This window comes from Phascolarctos cinereus, unplaced genomic scaffold (assembly GCF_003287225.1).
Source record: "Phascolarctos cinereus isolate Bilbo 61053 unplaced genomic scaffold, phaCin_HiC Scaffold_1;HRSCAF=81, whole genome shotgun sequence".
Classification (NCBI taxonomy): domain Eukaryota; kingdom Metazoa; phylum Chordata; class Mammalia; order Diprotodontia; family Phascolarctidae; genus Phascolarctos; species Phascolarctos cinereus.
In genome coordinates, this window is record NW_027555514.1 from 90059671 (window position 1) to 90074919 (window position 15249).

Here is a 15249-nt window from a genome sequence, read left to right on the forward strand (position 1 = left end):
GGGTTAAGTGACTTGCCCAGGGTCACACAGCTAGGAAATGTCAAGTGTTTGGTCTGAGGCCGCATTTGAACTCAGGTCCTCCTGACTTCAGGGCTGGTGCTCTATCCACTGCACCACCTAGCTGCCCCCAGAAGAAATTTTAAAACTCCATAAACTACATGAAGCAATTCATACCACAGAAGACAGGCTGCTGCTTCTATTTTCCTTTAAGAAGTGAACTCATAAGCTATAAGGCTCAGAGCCTAGTAGGCTAGGTTAACAGAAAATCCTAAAAACTTCAAGACAAACTGCATTTTATACAACTTCTAGCTTCAAAACATAAGGGAAGACACTGAGTGAAGGACACTATAAATAAGGCCTCGTGCAATTTCTAGACCATAGATTAGCAGGTCTGCCTGTAGGGAATGGCAACCTAGCAAGCTATTTTATCTTATTAAATGTATAATCTTCTTAAATGTTAATTTTACATTATAACCTCTATTTTGGGCTTCTTGACAAATCTAACATTATTTAACTTAGTGTCTAATGATACTTTCATAAGATAACTCCTCTTCATCAATTCCTGGAATCCACTGCCATTCCTACTACTGCACAGTACCTGGCACCTAACGGGTACTTGATAAGTGCTTGTTTATGCTATATGTTTCTACTTCAGTTAGAAAAAAATCAGACAATAAGGTATCTCATTGAAACAGCTTCTCTATGTTAACAAAGGTAAGAATAGTACAATTTTAAAAAAAACATAAAGGCAACAAAAAACTATAGACTTTAAAAAGTACAAAAGAAACAGTTCTTAACTTCAAAAAGTGTCTGGTTAGCTCAGTTAGAGTGCTGCAGCATGCTAATGAAGACAAGGTCACAGGCTTGACTCCTGTGTGGGCCAACTGGCTTTGCTCTCCTGTTATCAAAGACTATAGCTTTGTGCAGTCACCAGTCTTGTAAATCCTCCAAAGGCTAAAGGAGATGGAAAACCCAATTCATCACTACTACTGGGGTGGGGGGAACCACTCTCAAAATACATGCCCAATTGACAATGGGTCAGGCTTTGGGAAATGAACCACTAATTCAGGAAACCAGGAAATAGTTTGTACAAGAATATATACAATTACAGTTTTAAGATACCAACACTATTACTTAAATTATCAAATTTTTGTGTATGAAAGCATATGAACACCAAATTAATAATGTAATTTCTTCCATTTTGCTAAAAATAAGAGAATATCAAAATTGCATAATTGCTATTGCCATTGTTAGAATTAAGTATTATTATTAAAGGAAAATGGTTTTATCTAAACTACTTTGAAGACAAGGTAACAAATCATACAAGCTCCTACTCAGTTTAAATGTCCACATCAATTCAGATTAGAATAAAGAAAAAATAGGAGATCTGTTGATTTCCTAAATTTCCTAAAGTAATTCAATACCATCATGTTATTACCCAAGGAACTCTGGATATGGAGTACAATCATTTCAAGAATTAATACATGCCAGGCCCTAAGTTACCTTATCATTTTCTATGTTCTTCTATTTCTCTAATATGTTTATGAAATTCCAACATCTTTCTTAATCAGAAACTGTTAAACCAAAAAAGTTACAAAAACAAATGACACCTCATTAGGTTCTCTCCTCCTTTACTCTCCAGTTGCTTTTTCAAACTCTCTCCATACAATCAATAGTGTTTTCCATTTAACTTCAAATCTGCTTCAATTATTTATACTACAACTGGCAGTCACTCAATAATTTACTCAAAGGAAAATAGAAAGACTAATTTATACAGGATTGCATTTTTTTAATGTATTGCAAGATCTAAGAGATGATGTTTTGTTTTTTCCCTAGGAAATGAAATAAAAAATTTCCATACCAAAGAGCATAAGGGTAACAGAATGAGTTTCAAAACCTGATAATTAAAATGTTTTGTAGTTCCATTCATTTGCCAAAGACTTTTCCTTTGCATTTAATTAACAAGAAAATCTTCTAAATGAGACTTTTACATTCAACAGATAACTTTAAAAACAGACTCTACAACAGGGGTTCTTAACTTTTTAAAGTCACGTACAGACCCCTATGTCAATCTGGTGAAGCCTACAGATCCCTTCTCAGAATGATGCTTTTAAATCACTGGAGTAAATGCTAAATTTCAGACAGAGGCTAGTGAAGATAAAGGTTTTTTTTTTCCTATCCAAGTTCACAAATCCCCTGAAATCTCCCTAATCACCCATTATAGTAGGAGAGTTGTAGAACCCAGGTTAAGAACTCCTGCCTGAAATATAAAACAAGCATACTTCCTTCATGAATCATGTGAGCTTAACTAAAGTTCTCCTCTCTATTTTACATCTTTCACTACAAAACTAACAGAACACAACTTTTCTAGTGAGCACTTGGGATAAACATATGCAGCTGGTTTTCATTCTCCTTTTGATCAAAAAAAACTTTTAAAATTTCAGTTTAAAACATCAAAATTAAAGTTTAGTTATTTACCTTTTACGCTTAGAGTTGTTTTTTCTTAAGCATCCTCTGTGCATCAAACTTTCCTTCAGTCATTCTTCCAGCTCTTGTGTTTAAATAGCTAGCTATTCATTAGGACCTAAGCCCACTTGAAGTCATGAGTGGAAGCAGCATAACAGTTGATTTCAAACAGTGCACTGCTCCTCCTCCCTGTGAAATCTCAGGTGATGACAAAAGAAACTAATCTCCTCTTATACCTTACCTGTTCTGGAAAACCTAAGAAAAATACAACCAGAGCCAATATTTTACAAGTTAAGAAAGTTATAGTTTTAGGAAGGCTTTCAGATTAATGTTTTTGTTTTCATTATCAAAGTTATTGTATGTACTGTTTATCCATATCTGTTTCCTACACTCTGCACCAACTCTCCAGAATCTCTCTGAATTCTTCATACTTTCCATTTCTTACAATGCAACAATATTCTATACATTCATATGCCACAACTTGATTCAGCCATTTCCTAATCAAAGATACAATCCCCCCAAACACACATACACTGACACACTCTGTTTGGTTTAATAACAAAAATGCTGTTATGGAGTGAAGTAATAAGAACCACGAAAACAACATACATAAAATAATAGCGCAAATGGAAAGATACACTGTCCCCCCTCCAAAAAAAACCCCTAAAACTGAGTTCTATATAAATGAGTAATGGCTAAGTTTGTCCCAAATGCACCTTACTCTCTTCATGCACCGCCAACCCCATTATGGGTGTGGCACAATGTATAAACTGTTAGACTCAATTGATGTGGTTAGCTTTGCTGACACAGCCTCTTTTAAAATTAAAAATAGCTTGCAAAATAGGGTGAAGTGAAGGAAGAAGAATTTAGATATTATTTGATCCTCACACTCCAGAGATATGGGTGCTATTGTTATTCTCCTTTTACAGCTGAGGAAACCAAGGCAAGTCAAGTGACTTGCCCAAGGCTACACAGCTAGTAAGTGTCAAGTTTTCTTGACTCCAGAAGTAGCTCTCTCTACTGTTCCACCAGCTATCTACCAGCTGAGAGGAGACAGAAAGAGATATGTTTAGAATAAAGATCCTAATCAAGCAACAGAAATCAATTAAAAATATTGAAGTGTTGCTAGAAATACTTTGGCATATACTGGATCCTTTTTCCTGTCATTCACCTTCTCAGGATATATAGGTGGAACATTTTAATGTGATAGTGATAGGTGGGTATAGTTCCAAAGAAAAACAATCAGAATGATGAAGTTTGGAAAACATGACTTGTCAGGAATGGCTTAATGAACTGCAAATTATTTAGTCTGAAGCTTCAAAGAGTTTTTTAAAAATCTCAGAGTTCATCTTGTTTAACCCATACTCAAACAGAAATCCATGGAATTTCAAAAGTTACAAGGGATATTTGAGGTTTATATGTAGTCCAATTCATAATGAAAGACTACCTCTACAACATCCTCAACAAAGAGCTACTTAGACTTCTTCTTAAGACCCCCAAGAGAGGGGGAACCTCTTCACTACCTCATGAAGTAGCACATTTCAATTCTTTATAGTAAAATATTAGCTCCTTGTAGGCAGGCATGTCCTAAGTAGCTTGTCCTCCCTTTTTAAGCCAGGGCCTCATTTTTACTTTTGTGACACACATTCCTGGTTCTACTACTGACAGATAAATTTCTGCCTTTAGAAGTGAGGCTAAGATATGGATAGGCCAGTATTATTGCTAGAATTATTACCTAGTCATTGTCTACTTTGGTTGCATCTGCAACTACTCATTTTGGGAGACTTCTTTCACTTTTCATGTTTATTGTAATCTTTTTAAGTCATATGTTAAGGGTTAATAGTTTTCTTCTAGAAGCCTTATTAATTTGCATGTCAAAATCTCAAAGTTTATTTGGTTTTTTGTACTTATAACTTCTGCAAATGTCCTTGCCCACACATTAAGATGATAGTAGCTTCTCTCAAGGCCACTCTTAGTAGTAGACTAGTTGATTACACTGCCCACTCTGTGATAAACTTCAATCCTCAATGTCACTGACTATATAATTCTTGAGATAATTCAAGAAACAATTTATTACAGACTACTTTCCCCCCTACCCAATCCCACACACCAAAGTCAACAGATGCTTACCTCTGAAACTGCCTAAGGGTCTTGCATATGTATCAAGGTTGAGTTGCCCCACAGAATAATCACACATGTCAAAAAAACTGTCCAGAAGCTCAGGAATGAGTTTCCCGGCCAACTGGCATTTAGCACATGTGCCCTGGCCAATCAAGGCTCTTAAAAATTGAAGAACTCTTGAAAAGTAGGACTTTGATGATAAGGAGTGACATCAGAAGCAAAGACCTTGTTTCTGTATAAACAGAGTGACCTAGCCTCATATCACACTGCTGCCAAAGACACAGCTGTAGGCCTGCAAACAAATTCTAATGCTCTTATGGGAAAGGGGAAGACTAGCAGTGGACCAGGTAACTCTAGAGGGTCTAGAGGAGTGTTTGTCCAATCTGGATGTCCCAGTAGGTTTCATACTCTCTGCAGTCACTATACAAACAAAATCTGGCTGCCAGTAACCTATATTCTTCATTAAACTCCCTGGAACATAAATGAGTTGTATGTTGTATTTTGTTTTTACCTTTTAGTGACATGGAGGTAACATTTATCATATAACTAGCCAGTCAGAAAGTATTTGCTAGAGAGCAGCCTCAGAGTTAGCAATAACGAGGTTCAAATTCTACCTCCAGAACACAGAATGCCTGGGGTGGGATAGAGGGGAGGATGCATGAACTAAGTATAACAGGTCGTGGATATAATAAAATAGTACTGTGCCATGAGGAATAGAAACAATTCAGAAAAGGCTAGGAAGAGTTATAGGAATTGATGCAAATGCATGTGTATAGATATATACCCACACAGAGAGGTGTATAAAGTATTTGGGACAAGCAATAATTTTATACAGTTCTATACACAAACATCTTTCATAGCTCTCTTCATTTTTTTAATTCTATAATTAAAAAAGAATATTACTCTAAAGGAATATGCAAAAGTTATCCATCTTAAACAGCATACTTTAAAACCTGTTAGAGACATTACAGCACCTGTTAGTATAAGGAAGCCAAGCATCCTAAGGATAATCCAAACTCACAATGAAAGAAGATTGATTCACCAATGCACTCAAAAAAAAAAGTGAAGAGTGGTGAAGAACTAAATACTACTGCTGTGAACAATCTAATTAAGCCTCAAAAGACATGCAGAGACCACAGAGACCTGGCAGCTAGAAGGGTGCTTACTGATTCTCCTACCATATGGTATAGACTTCTGGAAGTTGGAAAGAAGACGAAAAGACAATTTTTTAAAAAAACACTGATAAAAAAAAGCTAGTAACTGTTGCTATGAAGAAAAATGCTTGTCGTGGGCAAGATAATACAAAGAATGGCACACTAAAGATTGTTAGAAGGTAATTCTTACTGATGAAACTCACTTTTTCATTCAAAACTGTACCAAAAACACTGTCAAAAAGAAGTCCAGGTGACCCTGTAAGACCCAGGTACCTTCATCAGACTATAAAACATCCAGAGTGGAGGAAAAAAGTTTTGTGGGATTGTTTTACTTCCAGCGGGCCAAGAAGTCTAGTCCCCATTAAAGAATGATGAATGCACACACACACATACACAAAGAAGCAGAACTGTTCTAGAATTACCGAAATTCTCAAATGGAGATGGAATATTGCAACACAGCCTTGCACCACCACACACATCATGAAAGGGTAAAAAACCTAAGCTAGTCGGGAACTCATCTGATTTAAGCCCCACTGAAAACTTACAGGCTATGGTCAAGGCTAGATTTAGAAAACTAATATAGAAATATGTTTTACATGATTGCACACATATAACCTCTATCAAATTCTTTACTGTCTTAGGGAGGTGGGAGGTGAGGGAGGGAAAAAATTTGGAACTCAAATCTTTTTAAAATGCTAAAAATTGTCTTTACATGTAACCAGAAAAAATAAAACATTATTTAAAAAAAACAAAAAACTTTTCAATTGGTTTGATGGGAGTCCCCTTCAAAACAGCTTCTCTCTACCTTTCAGAGAAATAAAAAATATTAAGGGAGAGGCAAGCAGTCAGGGAGAGAGACAGCAAGGCACAGTGGCTAGGGAACAGGCCTTGAGTTCAAATTCTGCCTTTGCAGCGTATTTTTAATTGTGTGCCCTAACCTCTCAGTGTCCCCCAGCAACTTTTAGATTTGTTTTAATAGAGGATTTTGTTCACTAGGAACTTAACCCTATTCCCTAAACCAATGAAACTGGAGGTCTTCACCATCCCTACCACCCCCCCCCAAAAAAAGATTTGGCGCTGAATATATTTTACTAGATTCAAGTGCTTTGAAAATCAGTAATTCATATATGGCATTATATAGTTATTAACAAAATACCAACCCTTGCCTTTCTGTATAACCAAGAATTTATTCTGTCTAGAATGTGAACTCTTCTCATGTCTACTTCAAAGTTCAACTCAGTTATCACCTCCTCCAGAAAGCCTCCTGATTTCTCCCAATTGTTAGCATTCTCTCCCTTTCCAAATTAGCTCATACTTAATTGTACACATTGTATCTCACAGTAAAATATAAGCACCTTGAAAGAAGGCATTGTTTCATTTTTAGCTTTAAATTCCCAGCACACAGCTTGTGTCTTGCACAGATGTACTTAATCAAGGTTTCTCTAATTGAATGCATTAGGTTTTGCTGAGTTGCTGCTCTGCTCTAAGTATTCTTCAGCTGTACATGTGTTCTCTCCATCTACTGCATCTCTTCTATAGGCTTTATATCTCTTCATATTACTCTACTCAACAGAGCACCTATTCAGTAAATGTTACTGAATTACTGATAATGTTCACTAGGTATCCGAATTTTGCCATCATGCAAAAATTCAAAATTTCATTTATTTCCATTACTAGTACACCCTTTTGAATACTTCAGTTGGGCAGATGGCTCTCTCCCACAGCATAACAGAATGAGGGCCAAAAACAGAATACAATTTACTATTAAAGCACAAAATTGAAGGTTAAAAAAAGCACTGTAAATAAAGACATGCTAAATTCAAATTGCCTTTAAACCAAAACAAGATTCGAGAGGTCATATGTTATAGCAGCACAGATTGGATGATGGTGGTAAGATGATACTTCCTTTAATTTATTATTATTTTAAACCTCCCTTCCATCTTTATATAGGTGGGGGGCTATGGGTATAAAATATTATGTTTAAAATATTATTGGTTTTTTGTGCCCCACTTTTTCCTTCTTTCTTTTTTTGATCTTTGTTACAAGGGATGGCCTGATGAGAAGAAGAGAAAGGGATATATTTGGCAATGTAAAAAATAAAAGACATTAATAAAAATAATTTTTAAAGAAGGATTTCTTAAGTTGACAATTATTTAATAAAATAGCTTCACCTACAAACTAATCCATTACAACAATTACAGAGTATATTTGGAAATATTTCCATTATCGCCTATTTGAAACATCATGGTGTAATGTTTAAAGAACTAGTCTCAGTTAGGAAGATCTGGGTTCAAGTGCTGCCTCATAGTGATCTCTGACGTTCAACAAGTCATCAAACCTTTCAGTTCCTTAAGAAACTCTCTAACATTATAAATTATAGAGAATGTGTCAACCTGCTTTGGTAGAGGGAGCTTCTTCACCTAAGAGTTCCTTATGTTAATGAAATCACAGGTCTAGTCACTAGCTCCTGTCCCTTACATGTTTATTTTTAATAACCAAAGGATCTATGATTATAACAAAACTCCCAGTGTAGGAAATCTCTCCACAAATGCAGATTACAAATCTATTTATGACTTAGATAAGTCTTAGAAAGTTATCTGAGGAACAGTGAGTTAAGGGCCATGCCCAAGTAACAGAGCAAGGAAGAGTTAGAGGAAAAAGTTGAACCCAAGTCTTCAAGTCTAGCATTCTTTACACCTCACAATGCTGCCTATATTCTTAATTTTCAATAAAACTCAAAAAAAATGTATTCCATATAGTTCCATTTAAATGGGACAACCTATATTTCATAAGTGCATTAGGCTTAAATAATGCACTACCCTCTAATCTCTACCCTCAAAAAAAGTTTACAATCTTTTTGGTGAGACAAGAAATAGAAAAACATGAACTAGGTTTTTTTAAGTAAAAGAGGCTGGTATGTGATTAAATACCAACATGAATGTTATAAATACTACACACCACATGAGTTCTGAGGAGAGAGAAATCTGCCCTGAGTGCGTAAGTTAACAGAACAGACACAAAAAAAGGAAGGAGTGAACAGCATTCAGAAGACAGAGACTTGCCTGGATGAATACGGCTCATGTTAGAGAATAATAAGAAATAAAGTCGGACAGGTAAGCTAAATCTAGATTATAGGATCTTTACTACCTGACAGAGGTAGTTAGTCTTTTATTTTCTGATCAGCAGTAAGATAATGAAGGTTTTTGAGCAAGTGAAATACTCATTTGATCATTGATTTAAGAGCTGAAAAGGGATTAATACCGTCATTTAAGAGATCAGGAAACTGAGGCCAGCAAGATGACATGGCTTGGAGCCTAGGTCCATTATTCTTTCCATTATTACCATGTCTCCCTAAGAACAATGTTTTGAGAAAACTGACTTAACAACAACTTACAGAGTAAATAAAAGGGAGAAAAGAAAGAGAAACCAAGATACTTTTATAATAAGTCAGACATTAATAAGTCACACATGATGTGATGAGACTTTAAACTACTGAAAGTACTGGAAAAGGATGAATAGAAGAAACATTTCCAGAAAGCTCCATCAGAACATGAAAAGTAACAGAACATACATCAGGGATTCTTAACCTAGAGGCTATGCATGAACTTGTTTTGTTTTCTGAGAAATGTATTTCAATATAAGCGGTTTCTTTTGTAACTCGTGTACTTTATGCATTTAAAATTTTTCTTCTGAGAGTCTTTAGGTTTCATTAAACTGCCAAACAGGTCCACAATACAAAAGGTAAAGAAAGAACCTCTGATATGAATGGCAATGATAAAAGATGAGTCAAAAATTATATTTAAAAAGGGTCAATGAAAGATTGATGGTACCTTTAAAGAAAAACGGAAATTAAGAAAAGTAACAAATTTGAAGACAGTGGAATGGTGATGCTTTCCATCTAGGACACACTGATAATAACTGACTCTACCCACATAATAGCAAAATTATAATTCAAAGGTAGACGCTAAAGAGGTGAATTCTGCCTCAACATAAGGAATAATTTTCTACACAGTCGAAAAGTACAATAGATTGTCTTGGGATTATCTCTTTTTCACTAAAAATATTTAAGCAGAGGTAGACAGTCATTTGTCACATTATAAAACAGGATACCATACTGAGAAGCAAACTACCATCAGTGTTTCCCCACTTGAGTTATACCACAGATCAGAAAAATTTATAAGTTCTCTACCAACCCCTGCTTAACTTCCACTGTCACAGCAAGGCAGCACTTAGTGGCTCAGAGGGTACGACCCACAAACCTAGAAGGAAGAGGAAACCAAGGATTGGAGGTCCAGGATTCAAGAAGAAAAAGCAGTCAGTTTTGTTTGGGCTTTCTTGTTTGTTCACATCTATGTGTCTGAAGCGGTAAACACACGTAATAAATCTTTTGCTGATCAGAAAAATTTGTCAGTTGGGGAAAACTAGACTAAATGGTAACAATGCTTCAAAATCTGGATTCTATAAAAAGACCAAAATGTAACAGAGATAGACACATTTCATGTATCTCTGAACAATTTAGAGCTACCATAGTGGTTATCATTCAAGATGTTATCTTCTATGGAGAAATTGGTCAGTTCCTAATAGCACACTTAACGTAAAACAGCAAATCTTCACAGCTTATCTTTCAGGTAAGATATTAACCTTCGAGGACAATATCCAAAGAGACACACAGGTCTATTCTCTGTATCTCTAATCTTTAAGGCCACCTAACTTTCAGAGGAGTTGGAAAATGACTGCAACTAACAAGGATCTTTTAAAGTCAAGTTTTCAACAGTTGCTCCAGAAAAACAGCAAAGTTTCCTGAAGGAAAAAAAAATGTTACTTTGTATATTCCTAATTCAATAGTTGATAGCTTACTGCTCTTGCCAGCAATTTAAATAGCACTTTAAATTTTACAAAAGTCTTTTACAGACAGTATCTCACAACAACAGTGAGGATGGAACTGCAGGTATTATTATTATTATCCCCATTTTACCAATGAGGAAAATGAGATTCAAAGCAGATAGTAACAAAAACAATAGCTAGCATTTATAAAGCATTTTAAGGTCTGCAAAGTGCTTTACAAATATTATCTCATTTTATCCTTAAAACAATCTTGGGAAGTATGTGGTGTTATACCTATTTTAAGCATGAGGAAACTGAGGCAGAGAAAGAGAAGGTAGGTTACATGCCCAGAATCACAGCTAGTAAGCATCTGAGGTTAAATATGAACTCCTGTCTTTTTTAACCTAGACCCAGAACTCTAACCACTATAGGACCTAGCTGTCTAGTTAAATAACTAGCCTGTGATCACATAGCTAGTGTCAGAGGTAGGATTTGAACCTAGATCCCTGATATCTCTAAGTCTAGCAATCTTTTCATTGTCACATGCAATCTTTCCATATGATAATGCCTACCAACCTGGGCAAAAGGAAAAATAAAGGAAGAAGCATAAAATACATTAATAATCAGAAGATGATGAATTATAACTCAGAGAAGGCAAACATTTCAACCACCTATTAAAAAGTATTTCACAACTGAATCACAGACTAAAGATCATAATATAAATGTGACCTATTAAAAATGGAAATTCAATATTACTGTCCCATTTTTAAAAAAAACAATACAAATAGATGCATAATCAAGGAAGCACAACAAGAACAATTTATATGGTGACAACATTTTAAAGAAAAATAACTTTGAAAGACTTAAGAACTTTGATCAATCATGACTCCAGAGAACCAGCGGTGAATGAAGCATGCTATCCTCATCCTATCACAGGGCTGATGATGGACTTAAAAGTACAGAACGAGGCACACATGACAAATCTATGGATTTGGTTTGTTCCACTATGCTTATTTGTTAGAAGGCTTGTGTTTTTCTTTCTTTCCTTCTTTTTTCATTGCTGAGGAGCACTTGGGGGAGACAAGATAGTTAGTAATAATATTGTTTTTAAAAAAAGGAGCGCCATTGAAGCATTTTTAAATGCACAGTAGGGAACAGAAGGAAGTTTAAAAGGAAACAGAAAAACAGGACAGCTTTAAAAATAGCATGCTGAATTTATTATAAACTTTTTTAAAAGAGCTGCCCACACATAATAGGAATTTGCAGTTTCACATACAATCCTCTTTTTCTGTTCTACTTTATAAATGGAAATATTCATGCTAAGTTCAAAATAAAAATTTCTAAAGAAAAAAGGAACTTAAGTACAAACATACATTCTTCATTAGCTTACGTTTATTAACATACATATATATGTTGATAACACTTTGAGGGTCTTCTTCAACAGTATTTTGTTTTTCATTGTTTTTCATGACAAAAATTAACTATGTCAAGATTAACCCTATAAAGCAGTGTGAATATATGTATATATATAATCTGATTAATATATGTATAATATATAATGTATATTATATTTACATAAAGAAGTTTTTATATAATCTGATAACATTAAATAATATATGCCTACTCTGATATTTACATATAATCTGATTATTAATGTATATATAATATATTATCTGATTAATGTATGTGTACACATACATAAGTGTATGTGTACACATACATAAGTGTATGTGTGGGTAGATATCTTCTTATATAAGGTTAATAGTAACATATTCAAGTCCTCAGAGAAAACTATAAAAAAAAAGACTGCTGAAGAAAAGGACCTTCAAAGTGTTATCAACAGATGAAAATAAACAGAACAAGTAGAGGATAAGATATAAAAAAGAAGTAATGTTGCAATGAAGGCAAGTGCTTGGGAATTATTCATTAATGTGACTACGATTCTCATTCAACTATGAATTTTGAATATTAATAGCAAAGACTGAAGTTGTGTTGACATAATCCAATACATCAGGTTACCTGTCAGTTTTTTATGAAATTGCTGGCAGTGTCTCCATGGATTGTGAAAATATGTCTTTGCAAATCCATTTTGCAACTGTACCTCTCTATCAGAGTAGAAGTTTTTGTAGAAGTCTTCTGGATTCCTTTCTCAAGTAAAGAACAACATTACATAAAATATTATACTGAGCATTAGAATCTAGTGGTGCTTGACAATTCTTGGCAAAGTCTAAAACTCATACTTAAATATTTATTTTAAGGATCTGTGATTTCATTCCTTACTCACCCTACCAATAAAGATCACATCAATACACCGAATTAGTAAATAGCCCTGGTAGACATTAAAAGGTCTACTTAATCCAAAATGAGAGAGAAATTCAGAAAAGCAGTGAAGAGGCCATTGAATTTTTCAATTACAAAGCATATAATTCTGTTCTCTCAAGCATCACTCTGATTATTTTTCTTTACACTGAATGTTGTTTTCTTAAGTGAAATGAGGAATTTAACTCACTATAATCCAGAGTGGCATCAGCTTGAAAACAAGTACTTGTCAGATATTCACAGTACATAAGATACAATAATACTACTTTTAACTAACATTGGTTTTTTAAATCTTGATGCCTGGTACAGTGGGAAAAAGTACTGGTTTTGGAGTCAAAGGATTTGAAATGAAATACTGGCTTTTCTGTTTACTATGTTGGACAAATTACAGCCTCTCTATCTCTGTTTTCTCCACTGTAAAATGCGAAGCACAGACTAGATTGAATCTAAGGTCTTTTCCAGTTCAAAAATCTATGATCCTATGTGACAAATTAATCTCTGAAGGTCTATGTAGAAAATTATTAGAATTTCCTTATCTAATTTAATGGTAAATGAACCATTAGATTCTGATGAGCACTCACTCATAAAATCCAAAGAAAATTATATGAAAAAAAAATCACATTGGTTATGGTTTATTTTTTTTTAATCACATCTGTTGGTCACATGGGGAAATTGCCATATTACCAGAAACACTCATTGATAAAACACATATATAGAACCTACAAACCAATGTAAATAAAATGAAGTTAAGATCTTTTCTATAGAGTTGTGAGTGTATCTTTGGGAATGTTCAAGAGAGGGTCAGGGACATTCCATTCTTCCTTCACTCTACCCAAATACTGCATATACAGTAAATTCCACACCAAAAACTGGATATTTCCTTTTTCAGGACAAAGGAGATTGGCATTAGGATTTCCGAAGATCCTCTCATTGCTCAGATAATATATTGTCTACCAATTGGTAAATATATAGTCTTTTGTCATTGAAGGGAAAAGATAATTTTTGGACTGCTAGCAAAAAACACTATTACAATAAAATGGGTCATCAAACTAGATATAAAAAAACAACCGTATGTAGAAGACTGTCCATTTGCGTATAGGGGTGTAAGGGAAACTGAGGAGGAGAGATCCTCCCCAGTCCCCTGTGTAACCGTCGCATGACCGCATGGTGTAACTGCCTGATGACCTGACATAAAGATAAACTGGAGTTACCATGCATGGCCGGAGGTGACCATGGAAATGGAACATTAAGTAACCAACAAACTATGTTACCTGGGAAAGCAATTCATCTCACGGAACATTTATCTTGAGAAAGGTGTGTAACTGTCCAAGGAATTGATCACTCCTTGGAGACTTACACAATAAAAAGGTATTTTGGGGCTCTGATTAAGCCCCTTTGTTAAAGATGTGTGCGTGGCTGGACATGAACTCACTAAGGATATGTACACAAAACAAAATATCTAGATTGTTTTTCCCTGGTTTGCATGGATATAAAAGGGGGGAGGGATTTTTGGAGTCATTTTGATATCAGAGATAGGGAAACCAAATCTGTGTTGTGGTCAGTAACAGAACGCATGCACTGCTTCTGCTGAGTCAGAGCGGGATGCTGCTCAGCTGCCTCCCTGACCAAGACCTCTTGGCCGTTCTTCAGTCTCCCCAGTCTATTAGATATTTGAGCTAGCCTGGTCAGTGAGTGTGTATCCTTTCATTTCTTATTTCCCCTTTTCTCTATTTTGATTATTATTTATTACATTGAATGTTTTTCTCATCTTTATGTGTGTGTGTTTTGCCTTAATCATTATTAATCATTGTAAAATAAATGTGATTGTTAAGTTTATACTGAGTATGTATAATTCTATCTTGAAATCCGAACCTAAATTGAAACTGCGCAGTAATCTTTTCGATTACAAGGGGACATGAATGATTTCACTCTTTAATTTTCCACCATTGCTCTGTTATTCTGTCTGTTTTATATGCTTTGCTATCTGAAAGGGGAGGGGAAGGGGGGATGCAGGGAGGGAATAAGCATTTAATAAGTGCATACAATGTGCTAGGCACTGTGCTAAGTGCTTTACAAATACCATCCAATTTGTTCCTTACAATAACTCATGTAAGGTAGGTGATAGTTTCCCCATTTTACAGATAAGAAAACTGAGCCTAACAGGTTAAGTAACTTGTCCAGGGTCACATGGCTAATAACTGTCTGAGGCGGGACTTGAACTTAGGTCTTCCTGATGCTAGGCCCAGCACGCCATCCCTCAGGAAGAGGAAAAAGAGAAAGAGAAAATACCTATAGATTTTATTTGATCCAATTGCATCCCATTATAAGGATTCTTATGAACCACGATGTCTGGTATCGCCATCCA

General features: G+C 35.1%; 1 protein-coding gene across 5 annotated transcripts in view; it reads right to left on the reverse strand.

The window, feature by feature from the left end:
* GALNT11 (polypeptide N-acetylgalactosaminyltransferase 11) overlaps positions 1-15249 on the reverse strand; it is a 76935-nt gene that overhangs the window by 58053 nt on the left and 3633 nt on the right. The window contains exon 1 of one of the 5 annotated variants that reach the window (XM_021009607.2): positions 12585-12658. The exons of 2 other annotated variants lie outside the window; for them this stretch is intronic. The gene's annotated coding sequence lies outside the window, so the exon portion shown is untranslated. Of the gene's footprint in view, positions 1-2478; positions 2572-4596; positions 4621-12584; positions 12659-15249 lie in introns of those variants that run through there. 2 more of the 5 variants (XM_021009610.2, XM_021009609.2) reach the window with 2 other exon arrangements.